This window comes from Megascapheus bottae, chromosome 3 (assembly GCF_031878675.1).
Source record: "Megascapheus bottae isolate mThoBot1 chromosome 3, mThoBot2.hap1, whole genome shotgun sequence".
In the NCBI taxonomy this organism is placed as follows: domain Eukaryota; kingdom Metazoa; phylum Chordata; class Mammalia; order Rodentia; family Geomyidae; genus Megascapheus; species Megascapheus bottae.
The window spans coordinates 61,406,843-61,425,917 of NC_143511.1; the positions used below are offsets into that span (position 1 = coordinate 61,406,843).

General features: G+C 45.3%; 1 protein-coding gene across 1 annotated transcript in view; it reads left to right on the forward strand.

The window, feature by feature from the left end:
- The first annotated feature begins 4,368 nt into the window (after positions 1-4,368).
- Positions 4,369-19,075, forward strand: part of Frmpd1 (FERM and PDZ domain containing 1) — an 85,178-nt gene continuing 70,471 nt past the window's right edge. The window contains exon 1 of the mRNA XM_090330276.1: positions 4,369-4,439. The gene's annotated coding sequence lies outside the window, so the exon portion shown is untranslated. The remainder of the gene's footprint in view (positions 4,440-19,075) is intronic.

The following is a 19,075-nucleotide window of genomic DNA, read 5'->3' on the forward strand; positions in this document are numbered from 1 at the left end:
CTTACCTAGCATGTACGAAGACCCGGGTTCGATTCCTCGGTACCACATACATAGAAAAAAAGCCAGAAGTGGTGCTGTGGCTCAAGTGGTAGAGCCCTAGCCTTGAGAAAATCCAGGGACAGTGCTCAGGCCCTGAGCCCAAGCCCAGGGCTGGCAAAAAAAACAAAAAGGACAGACATGTTAACACATCATTGTAGTGAGCATGCTGGGGGTTTTATTTGATGTATATGGCGAATTTAGCAGAGGCACAGAGGGAGACTAGCAAGAGTTTACAGAAGAGAAAACATTTGTGACCCATATTTATAGGAAGACAAAGAGTTTGTCTGACAGACCAAAGTAAAGATGGAGAAAGAAGGAAGCCTCCCAGAGAGAGTTTTGGCTTATGCAAATATTTAGCACTATGGGATTTACAATCTCTAGGCTTCAGCCACTTTAAAGCTGTGGAATCTCGGTATGTCACTCTGATTCTTTTTTTTTTTGCCAGTCCTGGGCTTGAGCTCAGGGCCTGATCACTGTCCTTGGACTTTCTCAAGGCTAGAGCTCTACCACTTCAGCCTCAGCACCACTTCGGTGCTTTTTTCTATGTATGTGGTACTGAGGAATTGAACCCAGGACCTTGTGCATGCTAGGCAAGCACTTTACCACTAGGCCAAACTCCTGGCCCCTTATTTTGAATCTTAGAGCCATTTCTGTTTCATAAAACAAGCAGAGCAATGATCAGTATATATGATTATAAGCATCACTAACAGGGTTGGCAAGAGATTATCATCCATAAAAACTGAAAATTTTAGGCCATTTCTAGATTGCTGTTGTTGTTTTACTAGGTCGTTGGCATTCTTATTATGCTTCCTTTGTAGAAGAATGATCTTAGAACTGAAAATATGGGGCTGGGAGCTTGACCAAGTTGGAGAGTGCTTGCCTAGCATGCATGAAGACCTGGGTTTGATTCCTTGAAAAAGCCGGAAGTGGCGTTTGGCTCAAGTGTTAGAGCTCTAGCCTTGAGAAAGCTCCAGGACAGTGCTCAGGCCCTGAGTTCAAGCCCCAGGACTAGGAAAAAAAAAAAACCCTGAAAGTATGGAACTTTCCACAAATGACACAAATTAAAAAGTGGCAGCATTGGAATTTAAACCTAGGTGGTTTGGCTCCCTTCCTCCCTCCCTCCCTCCCTCCCTGCCTCCCTCTCTCTCTTCTTGTGCTTTATTCCATATCTTTTATTGCCTGATGAGCCCTGGGAACATATGGAATTTGGAGTGCAAGTATGGGATGCGTGGAGATGGGCTGTCACAGTAGTGGGTTGGAAGGCCATGTTAAAGCTTATCACTTTATCAAGAAGCATTTTCCAAAGGATTTGTCAGATATATGTCTTGAAAGATCATGGCAGCATGGTCTTGACAGATGCAATCAGCCCTTTTCATAAGCTGATAGCACATACACTGGACAATTATTAAAACATAAATGGTGTGACTTCCTACAAATGGTGACCATAAAAGAAGATGATGTAGAGTGTTGATCTTTCCAAGAGAAATGAACAAACGAGGATGATGATTTTTTTGGTTCAAGTCAAAAGCCAACCTATGTGCTAGTATGTGGTCATACATCAACCGTAAAGGGAAAAAAAAGCCACTCTTGAGTGTCATCACAGTTCAAAACAAAATTAAACTCAGTGAACTAGGAAGTCAATTTTGAGTCTAGAAGAAATCAATGTTCTTTGGTGGTGTTTGGTATCACAATAAGCCATTTTCCCTGAGTCTCTTTTTGACAAAGGCGACATTATTCAGTTATAAAGTGAGGGTGTGAATGGCAACGAAGCCAGGGCCTCATGCAGAACAAGAGTTTGTCATAGAGTCCATGGTGGCTGCTGTGGAGTCGCTAGCACCAAATAAAGTAAATTGTTGACCGTCTTAGATCAGATTACTGATTTAGCACAGATCACTGAAAAAACATTAAAGAATTTTGAAGATTTTTCTTGCTGGTTTGTGCTGAGGTGACAGACATATCAAATAGTGTCCAACTGGCCATTTTCATTTGTTAGATAACTTACAGTTTGACACTCTAGAACTGCTGTCACTGAAAGCGATGCATGGGACGACAAAAGGTAAGAACTTCTTTGAGAGACTTATTATTTTTTATCTTTAAACATTCTTGAGCTAAAATTTGGAAAGTTGAGTGGTTTGACCATGATTGAAGCACCAGTCATGATTGGCTTATGCAAAGGGTTGATTGTATTTGTCAAGAAGGAACTAAGTTATGGCCATCTTAATCCAAGTGATTGAATTATATGTTACTGCATCACACACCAAAAAGGTCTCTGGACACAGGTGTTGCCAACCGAGAAGGTGATGTCATGCATAAATGTTGTCAAAGCAGAGGGTTTACTCAGCTTGACTGTGAGTACAGTGATCTTATCACTCGGAAGCGAAGTGGCTGAGTAGAACACACTCATGAGGTTTCATGAGCTGAGGATGGAGTCAGGCAGTTAGTGGAGATAAAGGGAAACAGGCAACTCAATAATAGCAAACGTCTGTACAGTCTATCATTCCTGGTGAATGTTATCAAATTCCTATTATGTTAAGCTATAGAGTTCCAACTAGCTTCTCAGGTCCCAGCTGCCAAACATGGATTGAAGTTAAATTAAGGCTGTGGAAAGTGCAACTTGAAGGGACTATCACAGTGCATTTCCTCCATTCTGGAAGGAGGCAAGCCGGTGCAAAACTGAGGCATTTAATGAAAGAGTCAAGAATGCAAAAAGTAAACAAGTGGAATTGAACATCTTTGCAACATCTCTGCAACACTGTTCAACTTACTAGTTGATGTGCCTGATAACCTACAACATGGAATCTTTCAACAGCGAAGCAAGAATGAACTGAAAGCTAAGTACAACCCTCCCTCCCCCACTGTTTGAGTTCTACAAATGATACATAAGCAACCATGAATTTTTCCACTCTGAGGAGACATGCTATGAATTGAAATAGGCATCTGTATTCAGAACAATTTACTGCTATGAGCAGTTCTTTGCAGAACTTAACCATATCAGAGTTGACTGTGCAAACCCGGAAAAACAACATCAGTATCAGCTAATGTCACACAACCTCACCTCATCAAAGAGAAGTGGTTTATTTAGGCCATCGCACTAAGGGTGAGGTAATTAAATGTTTGACCAAACATAGGCGGCTAATTTATAAGTTAATGCTTTTGTATGGCCTAGGAATACTGTTATAAATACTCAAATATCTAGGGTGGGGAAGGGGGTTTCTGCTTTAGAGGATATCACCTCCAGCAGCCTTCCATGCTCTGGAACCCAGCTATTGTTATGGGAATTGAGCTGTATTTACTAGTCCACTGGATGATTAAATCCCTGATTCTTCCAGGGCGGGGGAAGTTCAATATCTAACACACAACGTGAGCCGTGTAGGTATTTAGAGGCTATTTTAGCAAGGAAGAGTTCTTGCTTGGACAGATACCAGGATTTGGGTATGGTAACAGGGAGATGGTAGGGCTGTTGCCAGTAGAGGGGGTAAGATGGTTCAGGGAGTCAGAAGAGGACAGAAAGGGAGTTCCAGGGTACCCCCATAAGTTTTGAGTTTTGAGGCCTTCAGGAGACCAAGCAGGGAGGCATGGGGAGAGCTGGGGGAATGTGGCACCCCGGGGTGGAAGGAGTTGGCTGAGGGGAGTCTTCACTGCCAAACATGGGCCCACCTCCTCCTGCTACCCCCCTCCTCCTCCGCCTAGTGCCTGGGGGTGGGGGTGGGTGCTGGGAATCCCAGCTGGGGTTAAGAATCAAGAGTCGGTCCTCCGGAGCTCAGATCCACTGAAACGCTTCGGAGTGAAGGCAGGGGTGGATTCCAGCTCTGGCCTGACAGCCACGGGATTGGGTGACCTTGGGGAGTCCGTATCATCTCCAGGACTCAGTGTCCCCGCGGGTACTCCACCGACGCGGGGTGTCCCCCAGGGAGCCGGGGAGGGGTGTGTGTGTGGGTGGGGGGGTGAGGCCAGCGGAGGCAGGGCCGGGCCGGGCCCGCCCACTGCGGCGGGCCAGGACTTGGGGAGCCCGCGTTGCAGGCGGCCAGGCGGGCAGGCGGGCGGGCAGGCGCGCGCGCGCGTGGCTCCTCCCGCGGGGTGGGGGTCGCGGCGCCGGGCAGCTGGCCGGGGGCCCCCGCAGCTGCAGCCTCAGCACCTGCCGCCTCCAGACGGCGCGGGCGCGGCCCGGGAGCCCACCCCGCCCCCCTCCGGCTGCAGCGGCGGCGCGGGAGGCGGAGCCCCAGCCGAACCCTAGCGGAGTCGAGCCGCTGCCCGAGCCCCGAGCCCCGCCGCCCCCGGGGCGGGGCGCCCCGAGCCCCGAGCCCCGAGCCCCCTCCAGAGAGAGAGAGGGAGAGAGAGACAGCGAGAGCGCGTGTCGGCTGGCCGGGTCCGCGTCCGCGCGGGCGGCGCCGCTTTTGCAGGTAAGGGCGAGGTCCCCGCGCCAGAAAGTTTTGAGGGGAACTGCTTAGACACCCCAACATCCCAGGCCTGTGCCTCGGGGAGCTGCAGGCTGCCTGCTCCCCTCGGCTTCCTCCGCGCTGCTTGCATCCCGGATGGGTCCCGGGTGGCCAATGCCTGGCTTCCATCCTCGTGTCTCCCCTGGTCTCCACGCGTGGGGTGGGGTTGGGGGGGCGCTCATCCCATATGCCGGTTAAGTTTCCGGAATCTGCATGGTGGAGTTCGTGGGAAGAGCGGCACGTCGGGAGGCAAATCTGGGTTCAGGTGCAGCAGCCTCCAGCGCCAACTTTCCAAGTGACCTCAGACCAGCTTTCCCCACCGGGGCCTCGACAGCCACTCCTGGACCCGCAGGGCCTGGGACATTTTTTGTGAGTCCGGAGACACCCTGAGTGCCTTCCCTCCAGGGCTCGTGGAGGGGAGAAGAGTGCTGGGACGCACCCAAGTCAGTCCTAGGGTGTGGGGAGGGAGTCACGTCCTTAACCTGCTGCAGCTTTAACTGAGCTTTAGGAGTGGAGCAGGGGGAGAGCAGTCGAGGTTGGGAGTTGGATCCAGGTGAGCTGTCCAGGCTGGGTGACCTTGGACAAGTCCACCCCCCTCCCCCCACACACACACGGGCTTTGACACCTCAGTGTTCACTAGGATGCGTGTGGAGATCCTTCCGTGGTAAACTCTAAAGAAGCCTTTCGGGGTCAGTTTGGGTGGAGACCTTATTTTATCAAGAATCCACCCCGAACTTGCAAACACAAGGGTGCTGAGAAAATAAAAGGGAGCATTTGCCGGTTGCTTCACCAGGCTCAAAAATAGACATGGCAAAGATTGGTGAGTGCTCGCCTCGCCTCCCTCAGTGCTTTGGACCACCATGAAATATTCAACAGCATAATGATCTGTTTTCAAAGTGGCTTATAGATCAGGACATGTTTCTGTTTGTGAGGCGGTTATTTTTGCAAAACCTCAAAAAAATTGAGGGGGGGAGCCATAATGCACTTTTCTAGGGGGCCGGGAAAGAGAAACCAACCATGGAAGCATGAAAGAATGGTTGAGATGCTTTCCACTTGAGGCCACTTAAAAAATCACTCATAAATTCACTACCCCTGGTGGTAAGCTTGACATAGGTGTGGCTGGAAAGGCCTACAGTTAGGCAAGCACGTGTTTTGGGGGGACAGGGGGGGTCTGGGGCAGCCCCAGCAAAATGAGCATGAGGAGACAGTCAAGTGTGACATGCTAGAAGGTGAGCTTGGTTCTTTTGCCCAATATCTTGTTCATCTTGTGTTGCAATTACTCTCTTTCCAGTGTGCAGATAAAATGCATTACTATGAAAAGATGCACTCATGGAAGTGCTTTTTTATTGTTTTATTTCCTTCCTAGACACCCTGGTTTTAAGTTTCAAGCTTTATGAAGTCATAATGCTGGTGAGAGTATGTTTTGTGACTGGAGCCCAGTTGTATGAATTTGCCTTTCCCAAGTGGTATTTGGAGCTAATTTGTCCCGGACTTTTTATTTATCAGATGCATTCAAATACAATCCTGACATTTCCCCCTCTTCATTCTCCCGTGGCTCAGCAAGCCCATTCTCACCTCTCATTCCAAAAGTAAACAAAGGTGAACATTAGCTCCAGGTTTATCTCCTGGGACTATCAAGAGGGTAGGAGAAGCCTGTACACTAAAAGAGGATTTCAACAGGTAGTGAGGAGTAGAAGAGCCATTTTTAAGTCAAGGAACTGGAATGAGCACAGGTACAGAGCTAGGAAAGCAGAGATGCAGATGACCACCAGTCTGGTGGAAGCACAAAGCAGAATAGACCAGAGCAGAGACTTATGGGAAGAGGTTCTACAGGCTTCAGACCTGGGCTTGAACCTTCACTGGCTTCGGGACCCTGGGCCTCTGAACCTTGCTTTCTCCATCTGTTAAAAGAGAATAATGATAATTCCCAATTCATAAGATTAAATGAGATCATATATCCATGTACCTAATAGGGAATTTGTGTATAACAGACATTTGATAACAGTCGGCTCCCCTTTTCCCCACATGTATTTATGGGCAAGTTGAATAGATTTCTGGGCACTATTAAAAGTATAAAAATGAGCCAGGTGGCCAGTGGCTCACACCTGTAATCCTAGCTATTCAGGAGATGAGATCTGAGGATCATGGTTCAAAGACAGCCAGGGCATGAGTCTGTGAGACTTATCTCCAATTAACCACCAGAAAATGGGAAGTGATGCTGTGGCTCAAAGTGGTAGAGCACTAGCTTTGAGCTGAAGAGCTCAGGGACAGCGTCCAGGCCTAGAGTTCAAGCCCCATGACTGACAATGACAAAAAAAAAAAAAGTATAAAAATGATGTATGGTGTCACACACCTCTAATCTCAGCACTTGGGAGACAGAGGCAGGAGGAATGCAAGAGGGATGCCAGTCTTGGTAACAGAGAAAGATTGTGTCTAAAAAAAAAAAAAAACAGAAAGAGGGCCGGGAGTTTGGCCTAGTGGTAGTGGTAGAGTGCTTGCCTAGCATGCACGAAGACCCAGGTTCGATTCTTTGGTACCACATACATAGAAAAAAGCCAGAATTGGTGCTGAAGCTCAAGTGGTAGAGGTCTAGCCTTGAGAAAGTCCAAGGACAGTGCTCAGACCCTGAGCTCAAGCCCGGGACTGGCAAAAAAAAAAAAAAAAAAAAAAAAAAGAAAGAGAGAGAGAGAGAAATATAGAATGGTGCCTTTTGTTTCAGCTTGCGCATTGACTTATACCTCTCTGCCAGGGTGGAGGTCCTGTGATAAGGGGGTGGATTCTCAGGGTGCCTCCTGCTTCCAGAGACAGGAACTTCTTGTTATTTGGAGGATATTCAGATCAGATGCTGACATGCACAGTAGTCTTGTAAAGACTGTTAGGTGACGAAGGCCACAGATTCTGGTTAAATCAGAAGACTCAGTCCCTGCCTCCCACAAGCTTATCAGTCACTATGTACCCAAGGACTTAGATGGGAGGACCTGACAATCAGAAGCAATTACAAATATATCAGCTTTGTCCATATATGCTGGGAACTAGGCTTCCCTTCTGTAGATTGCTGAGCATTTTCAGTGGTCAAAAAAGAACAGGACAGGAGGGCGGAACAACCTTATGCCATTGTACCCATAACGTCGCATCCACCGTACAGTCCCACATTTGTTTGTCTCTCGGGTGACAGAGAATTGTTTTAGGTGCCTCAGGAACACATTGGAACAAAAGGCTGGTCCTTACCTTCTTCAAAAAAGGCAAGCTGAAAAACCATGTTACACATAATTCTAGTTGAAGAAACATAATAAACAAGTGAATGCAAGAGTAAGATAATGACAGGTTGGAAACGGTTGGGAAGGCTATGTGCAGGGTGATATGAGAAAAAGTAATAGATGTGGCACATGGGGACAGGTCAGGGAAAGGAAGCCTGTAGCTTTGTGGCAGAAAATGCAGGCTCTAGGCCACATTGCTCTGATTTGCACATTGACCCCTCCTTTCACAAAATATAGCCTACTATCAAGTTGTTCTAACTTCTGGGCTGGGAATACTTCACACAGCACATAATCATAGTATTTACTCAATAGGGGAGTAGGATTAAATGAATTGATGTGTGTAAAGTACCTGGACTAGTGTCAGGTATATAGGAAATACCAGATCAAAGTTAAACTAAGGGAGGGGGACTGTTCCACATAGAGGGGACAGCGAGTGCCAAAGACTGGAGGCCTGAAAGGGCTCGATGTGCTCAAGGATGAGACAAACCACCTGCCCAGATGTATCATCCTCAAAATTACTAGTGACTCCCCAGAGCAGATTCTGCCCCTGCCATGCAGAAATGGCTCTCAAGAATGTTGGGGAAATGACACCCAGCCACAGCACAAATGGAGCCCAGAGTTGGCTATTTGAAAGACATTGCACGATGGACTCTTCTTCAGGATCTCATTCTCTCTCCTCCTCCTTCCCTTCTGTTTTCTACTTTCTCTTGCCCCCTCTTTCTTTCTGTTCTGTCCTTTTCTCTCTTCTCTCCCTGACTCTCCTTTCTCACTGCCCCTCCCTGCTTTTCCTTTCCCCTCCCCTTCTTCTCTTTTCATAGCCAGCCCTGAAGCAGTGCCTCTGTGGTGCTCACTAATGTGTGAAGGGCAAGCTTGAGTCCTGCTTGAGCCCCTGGTGCTACCAGCTTTGGTACCAAAGTACCAGATATCCTGTTGGCTGTGGGATACCCAGAATCCTTCTCTCTTCCCCCTCCCAAGCCAGAACCTCTATAGCAGAAGAGAACAGTCATCTATGACCTTGAAGATAGTGTCTGTGACCTTGCCCTCTTCCTTGCTCCCTCCTTACTCTGTCGATCACCAGACCCTGTCACTATCCTTCCAGAATCATCCTTAAACATACCCCCAGTCTTTCTAGTCTCTAACAAGCTTCTGTTGTCTCTATCCTAAAGTGAAGCTTCTGACCCTGTCACACTCCTCCCCAGAGACTTTCCATGAGTCCTCTGTGTGAGGAAGTCCAGATTCCACAGCTCAGCAGGTGTGACATTGTCTCCATCCCTTCTCTCAGACCCCGTCCTACCCCCCCTGACATGTTCTACACTTTTCGTCCCTCACCCCACCCCCAGGTCTGTATCTGGCCTCTGCCTAGCATGTGTCTGGACTTTGGTGGGCTTGTCATACCTGAAGGCTAAGTTCAAGCCATCTTTCTGATCCTAGGATTTTCATCGACATCCTCCTATCACTCGCTGCCCTTGGTGCCTAGGAGAAACATTTGCTGTCAGCCTTGAAGTATTTTGTGTGTGGTCACTTGTATATGTAGCTCTGACCCACAAAGAAACCCCAAGAATGCTGGGTTCAATGTCCACGTTTAGCCACCACTCGGCCCTTTTCATAAAGCCTAGTACTAGGGCAAGCTTGACAACTTGCTTGCTGTTTTAGGTTGACAAAGCCTGTGATTTTCCTGAGATCTGAAGTGATTTGAATCATGCCAGAAACAACCATGCTCTGGCTGGCTTGCTTATGGCACTCTGATGCTTCCAAGTAGATTCAATGAACATTTGATGCTTCCTCAGTGAGTCTGAATTTTGAATTTAATTTTCAAAATGACATAAGTTAAATTATACTATGTATAATTTTAACCTTCAAACTTTTGGTGATAATTGTTTATTTTATAGAAAGCACTCTTTGTCATACAAAAAGATTTGTTATGGGAAACATTTTAAATACCAAACATGCCTGTTTTCTTAATGCCATTCAATATATGCTATTATTTATAGTATATAGTATATATACTATATGTACACTAGATATATACTGTATATATGTGCTACATATATACATATATGTATATATGTATACACTATATACTATATATAGTGTATATATGTGCTATATATATTTTATATATAGTGTATTTATAGCTGTTGTAGTTGATTTGGGATATATATATATATATTTTTTTTTAAATTAATTAATTAATTAATTTTTTTGCCAGTCCTAAGGCTTGAACTCAGGGCCTAAGCACTGTCCTTGAGCTTCTCAAGGCTAGTACTCTACCACTTGAGCCACATCACCAGTTCCGGCTTTTTCTGTGTATGTGATACCAAGGAATCAAACCCAGGGCTTTGTGCATGCTAGGCAAGCACTCTACCATGAGGCCATGCTCCTGGCCTGATTTGGGCTATATTTTAAGATACATACTGTTCAAGGAAGCAGTAGCAATGCTAGATTAAATTTGTTTTGGTAAATGTAGATTATGTTTTTGCAGCTTTGCATATATATGCTTTTGATTTTGAGGTGTGTGCGTGTGCATGTGTGCACGTATGCACATCCACATGTATGCTAGTCTTGAGGCTTGAACTGAAGGCCTGAATACTGTTCTTGAGCTTTTTTGCTCAAGGTTAGCTTTCTACCACTTTGAGCCATGATTCCATTTCTGACTTCTTGGTAGGGAATTAGAAATAAAAATCTCAGGGCTTTCCCGGCCAGGCTGGCTTTGAACCTTGATCCTTCACTGTCAGCCTCCTGTGTAGCTAGGATTATAGGTATGTGTCACTAAAACCTAACCTGGTTTTAAGATTTTAAAAATGAATATGCAGGCCTAGAGTTTGGCCTAGTGGTAGAGTGCTTGCCTAGCATGCACGAGGACCTGGGTTCAATTCCTTGGTACTACATACATAGAAAAAAGCCAGAAATGATGCTGAGGCTCAAGTGGTAGAGCTCTAGCCTTGAGAAAGTCCAAGGACAGTGCTCAGGCCCTGAGTTCATTGCCCAGGACTGGCAAAAAAAAATTAATATGCATTATTTGTATGAGGGGAGTTTCATTGTAATATTACCATACATGAATACAACCTATACCTTCAACCTCACCGTTTTTTCCCCCAGTCCTGGGGCTTGAACTCAGGGCCTAGGCGCTGTCCTTGGGCTTTCTCAAGGCTAGCTCTCTAACATTTGAGCCACAACACCACTTTTGGCTTCTTCTGTGTTTGTGGTACTGAGGAATTGAACCCAGGGCTTCATGCATGCACTCTACCACTAGGCCACACTCCTGGCCCTTGACCTCACCTTTTTGGAAAAATAAATTTAACTGTCTTCCTGAAAGATTATGACATGAGAAAAACCTTTTCTAACAAAGGGGGGGTCCTTAAAAGTTTCTACTTTGGCTTGATGGCTTAGATCTTTTTGATTATTCTGCTAAGACAACATCAGCAAGTAAAAACAAAAAGGTGGTAGTGGGGGAGGGGGGAATGCATTGAGATAAGGAAGGACTTTTTGAAATGTAAGGTTTTGTCTTATTTAGTTGTTCCAAAATGGAAGGGGGACTAAGACACAACTCAGATTGTATAAGAAAATAGTGAAGGGGTGGGGGAGGGAAATGGGAACAAAAACATGAGAAGGGGTAGCAATGATTGTTAAGTAATGCACCTTCTATCTGGCAAATATAATGTAACCATTCTATTAATTATAATAAAAAATTAATACAAAATATGGGGGCCAGGAGTTTGGCCTAGTGGTAGAGTGCTTGCCTAGCATGCACGAAGACCTGGGTTCGATTCCTCGATACCCCACATACTTAGCAAAAAGCCAGAAGTGGTGCTGAGGCTCAAGTGGTAGAGTGCTAGCCTTGAGAAAGTCCAAGGACAGTGCTCAAGCCCTGAGCTCAAGCCCAGGACTGGCAAAAAAAAAATTAATACAAAATAGAAAATAGTGAAGGATGTATGCATGTTTTGACATTATTGGTATACTGTAAATCTTATCTCAGTCCTTTAACAGTCACTTTATGTAAATATTTCCTATCCTCTTAAAACTAGCCAATCTTGAACAGATTATAGACCTAAGCTCAACCAATGTGAACAGAAGGGCAGGGCCGCTGCCATAGGGATAAAAAGGGAGCAGCCTGTCTGTTCTGTGTACTTGTTTGCCAGATATTTTGGTTGATGACACACCCTTCTGCAGAAATAAATTTTGCCTGCTGAGTTCCTTTCAAGGTGATTTTCTTATGCAGCACCCCATATCTCTAGGCATTTCTAACGGGAAATGGCTGGGGACATCTGATGGGTAGTTGGTCAGTTGATATGAGGGAAGTGGCCATTATTTTTGCTGAAGTGACACAGAATTTTCAGGGTCTCATCTCATGTTTGGAAACCTTTTGGCAAGTGGTTAAAAGTGACTTACTCAAGTACCAGTGGCTCATACCTGTAATCCTGGTTATTCAAGGTGCTGAGATCTGAGGATTGTGGTTTGAAGCTATCCCAGGCAAGAAAGTCCATGATGAGACTCTTTTTTTTTTTTTTGTGGATCATGGGGCTTGAATTTGGCCCGGGCACTATCTCTGAGCTCTTCAGCTCAAGGATACCGCCCTACCCTTAAGCCAAGCCCCACTTCCCATTTTCTAGAGGTTAATTGGAGATAAGAGTCACAGGTATTTTTGTACCCCGGCTGGCTCTGAACCTTGATCCTCAGATCTGCCTCCTGAGTAGCTAGGATTACAGGTGGGAACCACCGCGCCTGTCCGGTAAGACTCTTATATCCAATAAACTACTCAGAAAATCTGGAAGTGACACTATGGCTCAAGTGGTAGAGTGCTAGCCTTGAGCACAGAGAGCCTTAGGGATAGCACCCAAGCTCTGAGTGCAAACCCCAGGACCACACACAAACACACACACACACAAAATCAAAACAAAACAACAACAAAAAACTGTTAAGCAGCCAGGCCCCGGTGGCTCACAGCTGTAATTCTAGCTACTCAGGAGGATGAGATCTGAGGACTGTGGTTCAAAGTCAGCCCAGGTAAGAAAGTCCATGAGACTCCTATCTCTAATTAACCACCAAAAAGCCAGAGGTAGAACCGCAGCTAAAGTGGTAGAGCTCTAGTCTTGAGCAAAAGAAGCTCTGAGATAGTGCCCAGGCTTTGAGATCAGGTGGTATTGGTACAAAAACAAAACAAAATTCAGGCTTTTGATCATTTCAGCCTGCTACATAAAATGCACCCTTTTCACTGTCTTTTTGAAGAACATACACACATGTGCACATATATTCATGCTCACTCACACATATACCACACATGAATGTATGCACATACATGCAAAGACATATATAGACACCACTACAAGCTAGTGTAGATCTACAAGAAGGAAAATATAGTCTCTTGACTTCTGTTAAGGAATAATCTGAGATGCTCAGTAGAAAGATAACATGGCACATTTTCAAAATCCTGAACAGAAAGGGCTTCAGAGAAATTCTTCCAAATACAACTATGCATTGTTCTCTGAGTCTTTGACAGAGAAGACAGATGTGCCGATGAAAAATACTGTGCTTCCTGTTCTAAGTATCCAGGGTTTCGGAGGGTTAGGTGATAGCCTCCTAGACAAGCAGTCACAACAATTTCGCGAACTGGTAGACATAGACAAGTTGGGACTTCACTGTTTTCTTTGTTTCAAGTGTAGAATTCAGAAGAATACAAAGGTAATGATTCAAATCAGGGTGAGAGTGCCGTTTATTTGTTCTTAGGAAAATAACTGGAGTTGGTTGTGGAGTCTTGGTTCTGTCTGGGTTTAGCTGGAAAAAGACATCAAACCCAGGCAGCCTCTCTGTTCATGCTGCTGGCCCCTGATTAGGTTAGAAAGTGCCATAGATAGATAGATAGATAGATAGATAGATAGATAGATAGATAGATAGATAGATACATTCTTTTGTATTTCCTCCCGGGAGTCAGGAGACATTCTGTAGTATAAGGTGAAGAATTGATTCATTCTCAGGCTCATTTTTTAGGGGTAGTATCTTTATTTAGTTGTTTACAAAAGCCTGGTAATAAGTTTCTTAGAATATACCTTGTCTATATGCCGAACACTTTTGCTTTACATAATCATTACAGAACATTGGAGCCACCCGTTACAAACGCTCACACAGGAATGCTAGCTCTAGAGATCCTTGTCTAGAGCTGGAATTCCCCCTAGCACACCCAGCCTGTCTGCCCAGACCTGTCAATTCTCCAGGCACTCCCACCCAACTCTTCCAGTTGGCTCCAATTATTAGAAAGTTTGTCACTATGCTAAATCAAAAGATTTCTTCCAGCCTGTGACTGCCCTATTGGCCTTGATTCTGCTTTTTGAGGTTCTACTCCAAAAGTTTTGTCTTCTTCTTGGTAGTAGCTATACAGGGCATTTGAACATTCAGAGACAGGGATCAGGGCAACACTGCTAAAAAGACAGAACTGAAAATTAGGTATGCATACGGTCTGATGAGCCCAGAGAGAGCAGGACCACTGCACCCTCACCTTACAATTTATCATATTAGCGTAGATCAGGCACAGTTAGGGTCCCTAGGGGTCCTCCCTTCAGGGCCCTGCATTGGGCTACAAGGAACTGTATATATGTTGTGTGTTGTCAGATACCTGGTGGTCTGTCTTGAACCAGCAGCTGATGAAACTTAAATCCGTCTATGATCCCTCTACTACTTCTAAGCTACTGGGTTAGTGTGTGTGTGTGTGTGTGTGTGTGTGTGTGTGTGTGTGTGTGTGTGTGTGTGTGTGCGCTGTAACAATTATACATTTTTTTTCTTTCTTTCTTATTGACTATACCAGGATTTTAGCTCAGGATTTGAACCGAGCCTCATGCTTGCTTGGCTTGCTTGTACAAGTGGAGTCGCACCTTCAAGCCCAGCTTTTTGCTTGGAGGTAGAGTCTAGGAGACTTTTCTACCCTGCTGGGTTAAATCTCGATCCTCTGGATTTCAGCTTCCTTAATTACTGACATCATAGCCATAAGCCACTGGTACCTGGATTCTTTCTTCCTCACTCTTTTTGGCCTGGATGCTGTTCCCAAGTCTCTCTGTGCTAAAGACTAGCTCTCTACCACTTGTGGCACAGTGTCACTGTGGGCTTTTTCTGAGTAGTTTATTGGGTATGAGTCTCATGGACTTTTCTGCCGAGGCTGCCTTGAACCCCGACCTTCAGATCTCAGCCTCCTGAGTAGCTGGGATTACAGGTGTGAGCTGCCAGTGCCCACATTCCTCACTCTTAAAAGGACACTTCTGCATGGGATGTAGAATCCACTTGGATAATCCAGATGAGCTCCTTGGAAGATCCTTAGTTTAATTACATATACAAAGATCCTTTTTTCCAAATAAGACCACATTAACAGTTTCTGGATTTGTAACTTATACATAGTATTGGGGTGGGCATTGTTGAGCCTTTGACGTTTTACTTTCTCTACTTTTGTAACTGCCAGTTCTCTAGTGTCAGTGGCCTCGGGTTTTTATTCCACAAGTATCATTTCTCTTTCTCCCTTCCTTCAGCATCCTGGCTGCTGTTCTCCTCATCCCTACTGTGTGCTTGGGTGGGTCCCTTAGGTATCAGACCGCCCAGAAAATGCAGTCTTTTCAGGTCCACACCCTCCCTCATTCACCAGCATGCTCTGACTAGTCAATGGAGTTTTATCAATGGGAAGGAGCTGTGGCTGTTAAAATATTCATTACCAGTTCTTAGTCTTAGGGAAGATCCCATAGTGAATGTTCTGTGAACAGAGAAGAAACATGCAGAGGAAACAGGACCTTGCATTCTCTACCTAATCTGGTCCTCATTGAACTGGAAGGAAATTATTTATCTTCTCAATACTCAAATACACATCTCTTTCTGTTTTTTTTTGTTTGTTTTCTTTTGTTTTGTTTTTAATTAAGAGCGTTCATTGAAAGGCTTAATCTTGCCTTGTTGTTGATCTGTTGAGTATAATTTTCAGCCTACTGATGGCTTCTGGACTGTCTGGGTAGTTTATATACCAATGTGCTTTTCTCCAAAAGTGTGTTGTGGGAGATATTCCATATCACATGTGTGTACAGCAGTCGCATGCGCATGCACACACACAGGCACACACACAGGCACACACACACACACACACACACACACAGGCCTGGGGCAAGCAGAAGTGCTGGGTCTTATGCAGCAGCAGGTGTAGCAGAGCTGAGAGACAGAAAGAGGCAGGTGGCTGGGAGGGACTGGCATTGAGCAACAACAAGGGTTCCCATCTCATACCTGCCAAGAACAGCTTTCTGGGCTATTATCCTAAATCAATTCATCATGCTTTACTTTTTAAAAAAATGTATGCAGGGGAGAAGGGGAGGGGAGGTAGAGAGGAAAGAGGTAGATGAATCAGCTCCAGCTTCACCTGTAGCTGGCACTCAGTCAGCTCTGGGCAGGAAGTTTTGTGCCTTACAGAAGTCCATTGGAACCCAGCAGAGGGATCACCTTGCCTTGGAGAGATCCAAGAGGAACTGGCATTTGGATTGAGCCCCAGGGGTGAATGAGAGACAAAGAGGGCAATGTACCAAAGGTGCCTTTGGTTGTGTCCCCATTGAGGCTCCAGAATACCTGCTTTCTGGTCATTAGTTGGATCTGTACTGGAAAAATGGCAGGATTGAAATGGACCTTAATGCCAAGTATCCATGGTACATGCCTGTAATCCTACCTACTCAGGAGGCTGTGACCTGAGGATTGTGGTTCAAAGCCAGCATGGTCAGGAAAGTCTATGCAACTCTTTATCTCCAACTAATCACCAAAAAGCTGGCAATGGGACTGTGGGTGGAGTGGTAGAGCACAAGTCTGGAGTGAAAAAAAAAAACAAGACTCAGGGAATGGAACCAGACCCTGAGTTGAAGCCTGAGTATTAGCATGAAAGGAAGGGAGGAACGAAGGAAGGAAGGAAGGAAGGGAAGGGAAGGGGAAGGGGCAGGGGAAGGGAGGGAGGGAAGAAAGGAAAAGGGACCTTAATAATCACCTAATGGGGCAGGGCAATGAAATGGAGCTTTTTTGTTTGCTTGAGTTCCCATGTTAAGAAGGTTTGCTCAGCAGGGCAGCTTTGAAATGACCCCACTTTACCTCTCTCTGGAATGCCTTTTCCAGCCCAGAGGAGCCTCCCCATTCCTATGTCTTTCCTCCTCCAAGGTAATACTCCCTAGATTGTATGGTTGCTGGAGACTTCTGTGTACCCTGCATCATTTTTCTCAGAACTTCTCTGGGGCATTGAACCCTGCTGCTTGCTAAATCTACAGCTTAGAAAAGGGGCTGTCCAGGGCACAGACTCAGTGAGACGAATGACAATGATTATGACTGCTGGCTTAGTTGCATCTGGTTTCCTGCTGTGCCAGCTTGCACACTGGCGCTCTGAGCTCCCTCCCCCCCCTCCTCTCCTCTCCTCTCTTTTCTCCTCTCCTCTCCTCTCCTCTCCTCTCCTCTCTTCTCCCCTCCCCTCCCCTCCTCTCCCCTCCCCTCCTCTCCTCTTTTCTGCTCTCCTCTTTTCCTCTCCTTTTCTCCTCTCTCCAGTAGCCAGTGTTATGTGGGCTTCTGTGTGTCTATCTTAGCTTCCTCCTGGAATCAGTCTACCTTGTTAAGTTTTTGCAAGAACTCACTCTGTCCTCAAGAGCAGCTGCAAACATTACAGCCCCTGTAGCTTCTGCTTATTGTCCAAGGACATGACCACCTGACTTGTGCTCCCTCCATCTCTTCCTTGGTACCCTGCAGTCTTAGCACTAGACTCAGAGGGGCTCTGAGGATATTTGGAGTTTGACTCCACAAGCAGATTTACTAGCTGCATGAACAGTGGACTGTCATTTAGTTACTTATTTAATTAATTGTTTGGGCATGTTTACTCATAGGAAAGAAGACAGCATGGATAGGATCTCTGTTTTCTACCTGTGCTTTAGAAATATTCAATTAATGTTCATCCCCCCCCTTTTTTTGCCAGTCATTTCCCTTTTAGATCATCTGAAACGTTGTCCTTGGAGAAGAAAATAAGATTTGTGCTGTGTCTTTAGACTGTGTAGAATAAGCTTTCATTCCCTTAAGTTATCATCCTTTTCAAATCTCATTGAAGTCCCCAGTTTTCCTCTTTCTTGCTTGCTTGCTTCTCCCTTTCCTTCCTTCCTTCCTTCCTTCCTTCCTTCCTTCCTTCCTTCCTTCCTTCCTTCTTCCCTCCCTCCCTCCCTCCCTCCCTCCCCCCCTCCTCCCCCTCTTTCTTTTTTTCTTCTTTTCTTGGCAGTACTAGAATTTGAATTCTGGGTCTCACATTTGTTAGGCAGGTACTCTACCGCTTGATCTAAACCCCCAGTCTTCCCTAGTTTCCTAATTATTCTTTCTCTTTTACCTGCTGATTGCCACCAACTCCCCAAGTGAACTTAAGAGGATGCTTCTCTGCCTGGACCTGTTTCCTATCTGTGGCTGCTTATTTCCTTTGCATCCCTAACATTACATTTTATTCTCCAGTACAGAATGATGATATTTAAAAAAAGAAGAATGATAATCTACTGCACAGAGCATATAGTTCTTGACTTTAAGAATACAGGGCTAGTATGTTCTTAGCCTTGTAGAAGTCATGGCCTAGTGTAGGAAGAAACCAGCATGAGAAGTTTTAAGGTAGGAGACAATCCAGGTCTGAGAAAAAGCAGAACCAGACAGAGACTAGCCACTTGTGAAATGTTTGGTCTTTTTGCCCTCAAGGAAGAATTACCTAGAAATGTTTGTTGCCTGACAAAGGCTAGGTTCTCCCACAATTTTTGCTTTGAATTAAAATTACCAACATTTAAAATCCCAGCAGAGATAGATGCCATGTGTTATGGACCTTCTTTTCTTTCTTTCTCTGTTTTTCTGAGAAGAGGAGGAGGGGAGTGGGGAGCCCAAATCTCTAGAATTAATTGACCTTTATTTATGTACAGAAGCCGCTGGGATATAAAGTTCAGTTGAACAAGTACCATTTGTGTGTCTGAGAAATGTCTAGGTCGATGCAGAATTATATGACGACAGAGACTTAATCTACTAATTGTCAGACAGTTTCAATTTTCCCAGTCATCTGGATGACAGTTAGTTGCAAACAAACCTGGTATATGTATCCCCTGTCTTGTATTTATTCTGCTTAATTTAATTTGGTTAGATTCTATAAGCTTTTGTTGATTGTCTCTTATGTAAGATTACTCCAGTGTCAAGAGCCTAGGGGTATGAGAGAATATATTCTTAAGCAGAATTTTCTTTTCTAGTTAGACCTACAAGATTTATACCTGACAGTCAGCAAGCAATGTTCTATTCACTGGGGAGTACTGAGTAGGTTTAGTATGCGTGCCAGGATTCCTGCTCCAGGCAGATGGG